This window comes from Muntiacus reevesi, chromosome 1, assembly GCF_963930625.1.
Source record: "Muntiacus reevesi chromosome 1, mMunRee1.1, whole genome shotgun sequence".
NCBI classification, from domain to species: domain Eukaryota; kingdom Metazoa; phylum Chordata; class Mammalia; order Artiodactyla; family Cervidae; genus Muntiacus; species Muntiacus reevesi.
Genome location: NC_089249.1, coordinates 175,888,463 through 175,902,260, shown reverse-complemented (window position 1 = coordinate 175,902,260; position 13,798 = coordinate 175,888,463).

The window sequence follows — 13,798 nt, the reverse complement described above, 5'->3', positions numbered from 1 at the left end:
TTTCAGCTTCAGCATCAGTCCTTCCAATGAATATTCAGGACTGATTTCCTTTAGGATGGACTAAGCCTGTGGTAAAATTATGACAAGCCCCTAAAGGAGAATCACAGAAGCCTAGGGTTCTGGAGCATGGCCACACACTACCTGCGCCCAAAACCAATGGCTGCCGGCACGCCTCTGTACCCTAGCAGAGATAGGGCGCCTGATCACGAAATGCCAAGTGGTCACCAGTCCACGAGAGCTGGGCTCCCCCAGACCCTCTGAGTCACATGGTCAGGCACAGCCAACAGCAACCACCGGAAGAAGAAAGTGGTACTTCAGGAGAGGGCACAAGCACGGCCAGCGGACAAGGAAACCACACAAAGGGCTTCCCTGGTTGTCCAGTCATTAAGAATCCGCCTTGCCATTCAGGACACTTGAGTTCCACCCCTGGTCAGGGAACAAAGCTGCGGGGCAAGTAAGCTCGTGTGTCGCAACTACTGAGCCCGCATTCCACAGCTGAAAGTCCGTGTGCCCCAACAAAGATCCCCCGTGATGCAACTAAGACCTGGTGCAGCTAAACAAACACATAAATAAATTTTTTAATAATTTTTTTAAAGTAAACCACCTAAACCCAGACCCTCACATCACCCACTGCTCTTGTCCCCATTGCCACACCTTACCTCCACTTATTACCGTGTTGGGTTGGGATGGCTCCATCCACAGAGGAGGATGGGAGCTGCGTTTCCAACAGGAATAGGTTGGCAAAAGGTGCCTGAGAATAGCAGCTGCCACACTCCAGCCTCACTCAGTTGTCTCTGAAAGGCAGAGGTGAAAGGAAGTCATCCCAGTCTCCCAGGCAGGAGACACTTGATGCGTTCGTTCACTGTTATTGCTGTGATAAATTTCCACAAACTTTAAAGCAATGTAAGTTAAGCATCATACAATCCTGGAGGCTAGAAATCCAAAACGGGTCTTGCTGGACTAAAATCCAGGTGTTGTCAGTGTGAGGCGAGCAGAAGTAACGCAGCTTAGATTAGGAGTAGGCTTTCCTACTTGGTAAGATTATCAGGCCACCTGGATACAACCAATTAGCTTTTGCTTAATACTGACCACTGTTTGCCAATTAGGAAATTAGGAACGGGGCGGAAACCCCCAGGAAAGTCCCGTGCGTGCGAAAGTTTTGACCAATGAAATTGCTTTGCAAACGTGTAACCAATCGGCTTCTCACCCTATAAATTTGTGTAACAGCTTGGGCTCGGGGCTCTTTGACCCGCACCACTGTGTTGGATGCGGCAGAGGGCCCTGGCTCGAGTCAGTAATAAACTTCCCCTTTTTGCCAGTTGCATTGTCTTGGAAGCCTTCTCTCTTCCCGCTCGGGGATTCGGAAATCGGGCATAACAGGCAGGGCTGTGTTCTTTCTGGATACTCGGGGAGAATTCATTTCCTTGAATTTTCCAGCTTCTAGAAGCCACCTGGGCTTGTTGGCTAGTGACTCCTTTGCAGCCATCACATCATTTCAACCTCTGCTTCCATCGTCACACCTTCTCTGACTTTGACACTCCTGCCTCCATTTCTAACTTTTAAGGACACCTATGACTATGCCAAAGTCTTTGACTGTGTGGATCACAATAACCTGGAAAATTCTGAAGGAGATGGGAATACCAGACCACCTGACCTGCCTCTTGAGAAACGTGTATGCAGGTCAGGGAGCACCAGTTAGAACTGGACATGGAACAACAGACTGGTTCCAAATAGGAAAAGGAGTACGTCAAGGCTGTATATTGTCACCCTGCTTATTTAACTTATATGCAGAGTACATCATGAGAAACTTTGGGCTGGAAGAAGTACAAGCTAGAATTAAGATTGCTGGAAGAAATATCAATAACCTCAAATATGCAGATGACACCACCCTTATGGCAGAAAGTGAAGAGGAACTAAAAAGCCTCTTGATGAAAGTAAAAGAGGAGAGTGAAAAAGTTGGCTTAAAGCTCAACATTCAGAAAATTAAGATCATGGCATCTGGTCCCATCACTTCATGGCAAATAGATGGGGAAACAGTGGAAACAGTGACAGACTTTCTTTTGGGGGGCTCCAAAATCACTGCAGATGGCGACTGCAGCCATGAAATTAAAAGACGCTTACTCCTTGGAAGGAAAGTTATGACCAACCTAGACAGCGTATTAAAAAGCAGAGACATTACTTTGCCAACAAAGGTTCATCTGGTCAAGGCTATGGTTTTTCCAGTGGTCATGTATGGATGTGAGAGTTGGACTGTGAAGAAAGCTGAGCACCGAAAAATTGATGCTTTTGGACTGTGGGGTTGGAGAAGACTCTTGAGAGTCCCTTGGACTGCAAGGAGATCCAACCAGTCCATCCTGAAGGAGATCAGTCCTGGTTGTTCATTGGAAGGACTGATGCTGAAGCTGAAACTCCAATACTTTGGCCACCTGATGCGGAGAACTGACTCATTGGAAAAGACCCTGATGCTGGGAGGGATTGGGGGCAGGAGGCGAAGGGGATGACAGAGGATGAGATGGCTGGATGGCATCACCGACTGAGTGGGCATGAGTTTGAGTAAACTCCGGGAGTTCGTGATGGACAAGGAGGCCTGGCGTGCTGCAATTCATGGGGTCACAAAGAGTCGGAGTCAACTGAGCAACTGAACTGAACTGATGATTAAGTTGGTGCTTCCCAGTGGCTTGGTGGTAAAGAATCTGCCTGCCAATGTAGGAGACACTACATTGATCCCTGGTTTGATACCTGGATTGGGAAGATCCCCTGGAGGAGGGCATGGCAGCCCACTCTAGTATTCTTGCATGGAGAATCCCATGGAGAGAAGAGCTTGGCGGGCTACAGACACGAGAAGTTGGACATGACTGAAGTGACTTAGCATGCACGCACATGATTAAATTGAGCCTGCACAGATAACTCGAGATCTCCTTCTCTTCTCAAAATCCTCAACTGGTGTGTGCCAGCCTGGATGAGAGGGGAGTTTTGTGGAGAATGGATACATATATACATACTGCTGAGTCCCTTCACCATTCACCTGCAGCTATCACAACACTGTTAATCAGCTATGCTCCCATATAAAATAAAAAGGTTGAAAGAATAAATAAAATCAAATTCATGCTTGGGAAAAAATCTTCAGCTTAAGACATCTGCACAGTCCCTTTGGCCATGAACATATTCAGAGGTTCTAGGGATCAGGACGTGAACGTCTTTAAAGGTCATGATTCTGCCCACCGCAGCACACTTAGTCATTCATTTTGTGTAGAGAGGGAAGTGACCTGACTGTATTCAAGCCCATGGACAGTGACTAAAGTCTTGACTGCCAGTAGTCTGGGCCTGGAAGGATTCAAAGATTGAGGGCAAGGAGTTTTGTGGAAGGGCATGTGTGTCAATCGACCCTGGTGAGTGTCGTGACATGATCTTTGTCTCCCACGCAGACACCCACCAGAAAACACCCAGCAGGAACAGGCAATAACCACCCAGGCAGACAAATGGTTTGACCAGTTGAAACCAACATCCCCCTGCCATTGGCCATTCAGAAGTCAGCCACAGTGGCAGGAAATAGGACGGCCTGGGCCCAGCCGCACGAGCTCCTGCCCACCGAGGCTGGATCAGTCAGCCTCTGCTGAAGCTCAGCTAACAACACCAGGAGCCAGAGCTGGCCCCACCCTCGCATCATCCCTTGAGGAATCTCACAGGCCACTCGGTGGAGAGTTGGTCACTCCGGACTTTTTGGCCACATGCGTTATGAAACCCAAGCCACCATTCTGCATAGTATACACAACACACATTTGCAGGATAAGATAAAAAATAAAAGCAAACCAAAGCTGCTCAGATGGCATCTCCTGAGAGACCTTCAACTCCCACCTCCACTGCTCCGCACAGCCCGTTTATCCAACCCTTTTCTCGGGCCACATTCTGGGGTTCCTTTTTTTATGGCTGAGCCCTGTGGCATGTGGGATCTTCATTCCTCAGCCAGGGATCAAACCCATGCCTCCTGCATCGGAAGTGTGGAATCCCAACCACTAGACCACCAGGGAAATCCCCCTGGGGATCATTTTGATGATCAGACTTCAGAGGCCCTTAGCCCCTCCCCTATCCTGCCTGACCCCCTCCCCACCAACCTCAGTCTTTCTCCTTGACTTTGTCCATCGTGCTGGTCTCTGATCCCCCCAAATAAGCCTGTTTACCACCTTCTAAACAAGGTTTGATATGCCCTTCCTTCTGATGTGCTCACCTACAAATCAAATCAACACTGTAAGGACAAAAACATCCAGAGAAACAGGGAAATAATGTTCATATTAATTCCCACAATATTCACTGCACAGCCAAGAAAAAGCCGAGACAGAGATCCAGGGATGACGTGTTCCTTCAGAAAGGCAGGATATGGCTAATGGTTTAAAAGTTAGTCTTGTCCTTTTGCTTTGTTCAATCAAAACAGATGAATTTTATATGTGCCCAACGGCTATTCAAGATGTAAGACAGGTAACAGGAGTCATGATGCCAACTGCTAGAAAAAAACAGGGTTGCATGGTTGAACCAGGCCTTTAAGTGAGGCCAGGTCCGGCTGAGACTCCTGGCGGGTCCACGGGCATGGAATTGTTGAAGAGTTAAAGCAACTGTTTTTATTGGAATTGCAATGAAATTTCATGAACGGACTAAAACCAATTTCACTTTCTGGGACTTAGTAGGCTCTCAGCAAATGTTAAGTGCATTGGGCTTGTCTTTCCTTGATGCTCTCTGCCGTGTGCAAAAGCTGAGCCTGGTGCCTGCGAGGCGTCCACCACCACCAAGAATGGGGGCGTTCACAGGCCTGAATCACAGGTACCAGCAAGGAGTGATGTTTTCAGGGTATTTCCACTGTGCCCTGTCAACTTCATGTCTAAAGAGAGGGCTTACATTATCACTGAGAAAGAGGAAACCAGAGTCTTATCAATTTTCCAGAAAGAAAGGAAGTGAGGTTTATAGAAGAGCCATGGCCAAGCTTCCTTCCCACCTGCTAAGCTGCCAGCACTTCTCTGAAAACCAACTTGGCCTGCTGGAGATGGCTTTCAGGTCTCCCACACAAACTGAACAAAGGCTTCGTCAGCTGCAAGAAGGTGGTTGCGGAAAATGGGTCAGTCTTTTGATGCTGGTGAAAGATGCTAGTCCCTGGTGATAGGCATACACACACACAAACACACACACATGCACGTACAAACACACACATACACACACACCTCACTAGGCCATGCAGCTAGAGGTCCAGAGCCACCGGGGATGAACATGTTTCTTCCAGGAATCACTTGGCTTAGCCTGAGAACCCTCTGAGGACCTGGAAGGACAATTCCCAGTAACAGGAGCTCCACGTACAAGCCTTCAGGGAGCTCCTTTATTGGCCAGCTAAGGGAGCATAGCAGAGAAGGCAATGGCACCCCACTCCAGTACTCTTGCCTGGAAAATCCCATGGACGGAGGAGCCTGGTAGTCTGCAGTCCATGGGGTCATGAAGAGTCGGCCATGACTGAGCGACTTCACTTTCGCTTTTCATTTTTATGCATTGGAGAAGGAAATGGCAACCCACTCCAGTGTTCTTGCCTGGAGAATCCCAGGGATGGGGTCGCACAGAGTCGGGCACGACTGAAGTGACTTAGCAGTAGTAGCAAGGGTGCATAGAGGAGAGTTCATCTCTGTGGCCTGAAACCTTGGTGACCTGAATATTGAGAGGAGGAAGGGAAACATTGAGGGGAAGATTGGAGACAAAAGAGTTCAATAGAAACAAAGCAAGAAGCTTTGGTAGGACGAAGTGGAGCTCGTCCTTGGAAAAACAGGAAGCGAGCTTCAAACAGATTTGAGAACACTCTTAGACCTACAGACCGAGCTGGTGCGAACTTTGTCCCTCACATAAAAAAGCCCCCCAGGCAGGAGTCTCATCAAATCTTTCCCAAATGGGGCAGTTGGACCATCAGTTCTGAGTGTGAGAAGAACCCTGGAGTCCTGACAGGTGCGGATGGAGAGGAGGGCAGGAGAGGAAACTGGGGACAGGTGGGCATGGGCACAGTGTCCCCGAGAGAGGACAGGCAGAGATGAGAGCTGGAGGTGGTGGAGACTTCCTGCACGAGGTGATGTCCAGGATTCAAGTCAGCGCACACCCAGCTCCGACCATGTCTTTTCTGGGCTTGATATCCCCACCCAGAGGACACCCAGGGCCATCTTCATGGATAGAAGAACATGAGCAGGCAGCACATGTTCAAACACAAGGCCTGCGGGCGTCAGAGGAGGAAGAGGCTGCAGAGTGACCCAGAGGCACGCTGAAGCCTCGGGGGTCTAGCTGTGAGCAGGTGGTACGAAGGGGCAGGGGTGAGCCCCCACCCACCCCCGAGAGCTCACCACTCTACCCTGACTCTGCTCCAGGTGGAGCCTCTTGCCAGATCTCTGCCTTCGATCCCCAAAATCTCACTCATGACAGATGCGTGGTCATTTTTTAATTGAAGTAAAATTGATTTATCAACTCTATCGATAACCTCAGATATGCAGATGACACCACCCTTATGGCAGAAAGCGAAGAACTAAAGAGCCTCTTGATGAAAGTGAAAGAGGAGAGTGAAAAAGTGGGCCTAAAACTCAACATTCAGAAAAGTAAGATCATGGCATCTGGTCCCATCATGTCATGGCAAAGAGATGGGGAAACAATGAAAACAGTGACAGACTATTTTGGGGGGCTCCAAAATCACTGCAGATGGTGACTGACACAATGAAATTAAAAGATGCTTACTCCTTGGGAGAAAAGCCATAACCAACCTAGATAGCATATTAAAAAGCAGAGACATTACTTTGCCAACAAAGTCCGTCTAGTCAAGGCTATGGTTTTTCCAGTGGACATGTATGGATGTGAGAGTTGGACTATAAAGAAAGCTGAGCAGCAAAGAATTGATACTTTTGAACTGTGGTGTTGGAGAAGACTCTTGAGAGCCTGTTGGACTGCAAGGAGATCCAACCAGTCCATCCTAAAGGAGATCAGTCCTGGGTGTTCACTGGAAGGACTGATGCTGAAGCTGAAACTCCAGTACTCTGGCCACCTGATGCGAAGAGCTGACTCATTGGAAAAGACCCTGATGCTGGGAAAGATTGAAGCCAGGAGGAGAAGGGGACAACAGAGGATGAGATGGTTGGATGGCATCACCGACTCAATGGACCTGAGTTTGAGTAAGCTCTGGGAGTTGGTGATTGACAGGGAGGCCTATCATGCTGCAGTTCATGGGGTCACAAAGAGTTGGACACGATTGAGTGACTGAACTGAACTGAACTGAAAGTTGATTTCCAGTGATGTGTTAGTTTCAGGCGTACAGTAAAGTGACATATATGTATATATGTATACATATGTGTATATATACATATAATTGCATATATTTTCTTTTTTAGATTATTTTCCATTATAGGTTATTACAAGATATTGAGTAGAGTTCCCTGTGCTATACAATAGATCCTTGTTGTTTATCTCTTTTATATAGAGTAGTGTGTATATCTGATAATTCCAAACTTCTAATTTATCCCTCCCTATGTTTCCCTTCTGGTAACCATAAGTTTGGTTTCTATGTCTGTTTCTGTTTTGTTAATAAGTTCATTTGTATATTTTTTTAGATTCCACATGGGAGTGATATCATATGACATTTGCCTTTCTCTGACTTACTTCATTTAGTATGATCATCTCTAGTCCCATCCATGTTGCTGCAAATTGTTTTATTTCATTCTCTGTTGTGGCTGAGTAGTATTCACAACTACTCACAACTTTATCCATTCATCTGCTGATTGACACTTAAGTTGCTTCCACGTCTTGGCTATAATAAATAGTGCAAGATGATGGTCTTTAAGCAAACATGCTTAGAAGATTGGTTTTTATTTTTTAAACCCAGATGAGAAAGACAGCACAGGAATTAGCATCCCCTGTTTGTTCGTACAAGCAAAACAAAAGTTGGAAATCCAGTGAGGAAGCCACTCTCTATCCACCAGACCAAATTATGTTCCTTCCATGTTTTCCCTCCCCGTGCTCCCCATAGACGTGTATGCGTCATATGGTTACACATATTCAATATAAGATACATGCCCCAGAAGCCCAAATGCTGCTCTGTCTCTTTGCAATATTGCCACCTCTACTTTCTCTGGTTTCTCAGAGACAGCCAAGGTCATCATTTCATTTTCTTCTCTTACCTTCCGTGGCAGCTGTGTTTTCTCCTGACTCTTAAGAGCTCAGTCCCGCCTGAGAGCCCACCGCTCCTATCTCTGTGGTCTGTGTGTTGTCCTCATGGCTGCACCCGATTTATGTCTGTCACATTGTTTTCTGAGGTTTGTTCATTGTTCCGTCATCTGACTTTGCCTCTGTAGACTGTTTATGATTTCTGCAAAAGTTTGGACAAGGTAAATCTTTGCTCAAAATTGCATGAGGTCCATGTTTGTGTGATTATTGAAGACAAAAACTGGGGAAAGAAGTCAAAGAAAAGTAGCAACTTGACAATATGAAGAATTCAGTTATCTTGATTTTGTACTGCTCTGGTCCCAATTCTCTATTAGAATTACAAAGCAAGCCATTTTAAAGTGACACTATATATATAAGTGTAGATTCTCTATAATTTACAATTTGTGTATACAAATATATGTAACATGCAATGGATGCTTACTTTAGTACATATGAAGGATGCTGAAAAGTATAAAAAAGAAAACTATTGCCCATATTCCACAACCCAGAGAAAAATCACTTTAAAATTTGGATGTTCCTTTTTGGTGTTCTCCTGTGTGCACATTCACACAAGCACAGTCACAGGCTACTAAGTGTGCAGCTCATCTGGAAGGTAAGTCCTTATTCTTTCAATAAAGTGCAAGTCTCAATGTCACAGGCCAATATTTGTGTGTGTGAATGTGTATGTAGAAGAAAACCAAAAAGGAACATCCAGACTTTTAAGTGATTTTTCTCTGGGTTGTGGAATGGGGCAATATTAGCTTTCTTTTTCAGACTTTTCAGTGTCTTTCATATATGCTATAATAGGCATTCACTCCACTCCCTGTCACATATATTTGTATACATAAACGTTAAATTCTAGATAATCAACATTTATATATAAGAAGAATTTTTATAATGAGAAAAAACATAGATTTAACTGAGGAAAAATATCTATCAGGGACACTGAGACTTTTCGGTGACCTCCTCCTGACCTTTGACCCTGAGGGCTGGAATCCATGGGGGGCGGGAACGGTGAGTTCAGCCCAGACTTCTAGCTCTCCAGGCTCAGTTGTGAGAGGCAGAAGGCAGGGTCACTCCCAGGGGGTGAGACAGGGGCGCTGGCAGCCGTCCCTCCTTCACTGGAGCCCTAATGACACAACCCAGTCCCTGGGCCCTCACTCAGGGACACACACACGAGCGGCCTGCTCTGCTGACGGTGGAGTTCACGGCTGTGCAGAGCAGGTGCGCCATGACTGAGGCCTGGCCTGTCCCCGCCCCAAGCAGCATCTCGAGAGCCACGATGTCAAGTCCAGCATGAACGGACTCCGGACATACTCCTCTGACAAGAAGCCAGAGGCCTCGACAGCCCAGAGATGTGTTTTCACGATGAACACTTTATTGGGATTACTGGACAGCAGTTACCTCTCTTTCCCAATCTTTTTAATGAGCTTTCTGTTGGGTGTAGCCAATTAACAATGTTGTGGTCGTCGCAGGTGGACCGCAGAGCGATTCAGCTAACACCCGCATGTTCTCCCCAGACTCCCCTCCCGCCCCGGCTGCCATATAACATGGAGCAGAGTTCTCTGTGCTCAAACTGTCCCTAACCATCACCTCTTCTTTAAGTCTTCTAAATAGAGTCTGAAAAAGAGCCTTTCAGGTGTTAAGCTTTGGAAGACCCATTTCTACTGGCAACTGAGCGAATTCACTCCATTTTCTAAAACACTTCTGTGAGCTGCACCGGACTAATGCGCAGTGGGTCTTTTCCCTTTGCAGGTTGGCCTGGGTAGGCCTTGCCCCTGTCATAACAGAGTTCTGTTAGCAGCTGGAAATTGGCCACAGTGGGGACATTTGCACCAGGACAAACTTTCCCCTCCAGGGACCTGGTTGTTAACCTTTTACCAACACACCACTGGAGTCATCCCAAGAAATGATTAGAACCAGTTGCAGGTGTTCTTGCTAAAACATTAAGTTCTAAACTACGGAAGGCTGCCCCACGCCAGTGAATTCTTCTCCAGCCAAGAAACCTAGCCTTGTATTCCTCCCCTTGCAACACTCTGAAGACCCACCATCACGTGACCTTCGGTCCTGTGGGTGGGTGTCAGCCAGGCCTGCTGAATTCTCAGCAGGCTGGTTCTCAGCAGGGCAGGGCTTATCTCCTCTGTAGACTATTTATGATTTCTGCAAAGGTTTGGACAAGGTAAATCTTTGCTCAAAATTGCATGAGGTCCATGTTTGTGTGATTATTGAAGACAAAAACTGGGGAAAGAAGTCAAAGAAAAGTAGCAACTTGACAATACGAAGAATTCAGTTATCTTGATTTTGTACTGCTCTGGTCCCAATTCTCTATTGGAGTTACAAAGCAAGCCATTTTAAAGTGACACTATATATATAAGTGTAGATTCTCTATAATTTACAATTTGTGTATACAAATATATGTAACATGCAATGGATGCTTACTTTAGTACATATGAAGGATGCTGAAAAGTATAAAAAGTATAAAAAAGAAAACTATTACCCATATTCCACAACCCAGAGAAAAATCACTGTAAGATTTGGATGTTCCTTTTTGGTGTTCTCCTGTATGCACATTCACACAAGCACAGTCACAGGCTACTAAGTGTGCAGCTCATCTGGAAGGTAAGTCCTTATTCTTTCAATAAAGTGCAAGTCTCAATGTCACAGGCCAATATTTGTGTGTGTGAATGTGTACGTAGAAGAAAACCAAAAAGGAACATCCAGACTTTTAAGTGATTTTTTTCCTTCTCCCTTTTCCCTTTAAAAAATGAAAACCATTTTTAGCTCAAAACTAAAACACCCATTCTTGGCCAGACAAAATGAGCCATGGCTGAACCCTGTTGCAGGGTTCACCCTAGGAACAGGGCCTCTGTGGCTTGGAGACAGATGGGCAGTCCGACTCAAAATGAAACTCTGAGGGCCTGCTCTCTAGAACCATTTTCAGCCTCCAGGGTCTTAGTTTCGAGTCTCTAATGTGTCCCTTGACACATCTGGTGTCAAGAACTGACACTTCATCAGGAGGTGCAATTCCAGAGCGTGAGCGTGGAGGAAGAGGGAGGAGAACGCAAGTGAGGCGTTTCCATGGCGACCTCTGCTTCCCGCTGAGCCACGTGGGACACACGAACTGGTCAGCAGGTTCATGTGCGCAGCCCGTGAACCTTTCTGGATCTCGCGGAATCAAAAACCAGGCCTGGGATTTCTGCCCATCGGAGGGTGAGAAGTGAGGAACTGGCGAGCTGGCCCTCTCCTGTCTCCTGCCTCCTGCCGCCCACTGGATAAGCGCAAGTCCAGCTCAGCAGTCCCACCAGGACAGCAGATACCACAGTGACCTTTCTTGGGCACCATCTGGGCCCTGGGCCTGGGATCCCCACCCTTTCCGGCGTAGATGAAAAGCAGTCCACAATCCCTCCTAAAGGGAGAAGAGGGCCAGGACCTCGGCCCTCATTTTCTGGTTTGAAGGACTCAGACAGGGTGTAGACAGGCCAGGCTGGGACTAGTCTGGCAGGGTGGACCCTACAGCCACCAGCGTTCCCATCAGGAATGGCTTTCCATGTAGTCGGCATGTGGCATGCCAGCCCTTAGCTTCACTCTCGAGGCCTTCAGCGGGGCAAGGGGCTTTGCCCAGGTGGGCCACAGAGGTGAGGGTGACAGGCTCAGCTCTCTTGCGGACTTCCTGGTCCCCCATCTTCCACCAGTCCCCTTTCTCCTAGTCGGCTTGTTAATCCCCCTTCACCATCACCTGCCCCCATGCATACGCATTCTTTCCAAGAGTGCTTCCCTACTCCTGCCACGGGCACCTCGGTCATTCTCCTAGATCTACAGCCTTCCACAGGTACGGCTTGGCCAGCCATCACTTCCCTACTTAGCACCCTCTGTTGCCAAGTCACAGCCACGTGGTTGGGAGGAAGCAGGGCCTCCCTCTCTCTGCTCCCCATCCTGATCTCAGGCAGAGATCTGGGATGAACATTCCACCCCGGCACTGCCTCTGGCCTAGAGGACCAAAGCCGAGGACGTCCGCCCACTTGGAGGCCCCATCACGTTAAATCACTTGGCGTTTTCTGACTCCAGAAGGCACAGTCAGGGATTCTTTCTGGATTCCCACGAGTTCCGTCAGGGAGCCCACAGCCTTGGTGGGGTGTCCTAGTTGATCTTAAGGTCTCAGGGGCTCCCCCAGTTGGAGGGGGGTGCTGTACCAGACTTCCTTGAGCTCCTGCTCCGAGACAGAGGTGGGAAGGCGTGTCTGTCCAGACCGCCGACTCCAGGGCAGGGGTCCTGGATGGGCCCCGTCCCCTACCCTCTGCTTTGCTCTGCAGCACCAGTGTTGGTTCTCCCTCCCGGCTTCCTGAGAGTCTGGGGTGCTGCTGACAGCCACGCTAGGGGGACCCCATCTCTTTACTGAGTGCCCACATAGATCCCCCCAATGCGTGGTCTTCTCCCTGCATCACAGGGCCTCAAAAGCCTCAGTGCTGCCATGGGGTGGGAGTCACCTATTTCCCCTTCCTCCTCCCTTGCAGCCCTTGATCTCTTGGGGAGGAGCCAGGAGATGGGCCCACAGCAGCCCTCTCCCACTGAGGATCTCTTTCACAATAGGACCACCATGTGCCCCAAGACTGCTGCTGTCCACAGCTAAGACCCCTGGGCTCCTGCCTTGACTACTCAGCCAGGTGACCCATCCCCATCTCCAGAGGGGATGTTGGCCATCCCGAGACAGTGGTCTAGCCAACCCTTTGTCGCTTCCTCAGAGGTTTGGTCTGGGCACTAGTGGTGTGTTTTCTACCCCATGCACCAAGGAGAAGCAAGTGAGCAAAGGCCAACATGGCAGGTAACTCAGGGTGAGTCGCGGCCCCAATTTACAGACGGAAAACTTACAGGCAGAGGCTCAGGAGAAGGCAGGGGTCCTGCCATCCAGGAGAGGCACTGTGGGCGGCATGGCTGGGTGGACCAGTGGTGGGTGGGCGTCCACAGGTGGGGCATGCACTCCAGCCATCCTCACCCCCGAATCCCCCACCATTGCAAGGCTCTCAGTATTTAAAGGGGGGTTAGGAGGGTGCGAAGAACTGACTCATTGGAAAAGACCCTGATGCTGGGAAAGATTGAAGGTGGGAGAAGGGGACGACAGGGGATGAGATGGTTGGATGGCATCATGGACTCAACAGACATGAGTTTGAGCAAGCTCAGGGAGATGGTGAAGGACAAGGAAGCCTGGTATGCTGCAGCCCATGAGGTCTAAAAGAGTCAGACACGACTGAGCGACTGAACTGAACTGAACTGGGAGGGTGCAGGGGCCTGGCCAGCTGCAGCACAGAGGGAGAATCGGGGCGGGGAGGATGTTCTGGGGACAAGAGGAACACTGGAGTTCGGACTTTGGCCGCCTGGTTCCCAGGCTCTGCAGTGCAGGCAGGGAGGGGATGGGATCGTTTTGCAAAGTCCGTCTCTCCCCCGGGGACACAGGACACAGCTCTGCAGGATTCCATAGCGTGTCCTGACATCGAGGGAGTCTTTGAAAAGGGACCATGCAGCTCTGGACACACGCCCCTCAGAGATGAGAAGAGTGTGCCCACAGGGCACTGCACGCGGTGAGCATGTGAGAGGTCACAGCTCG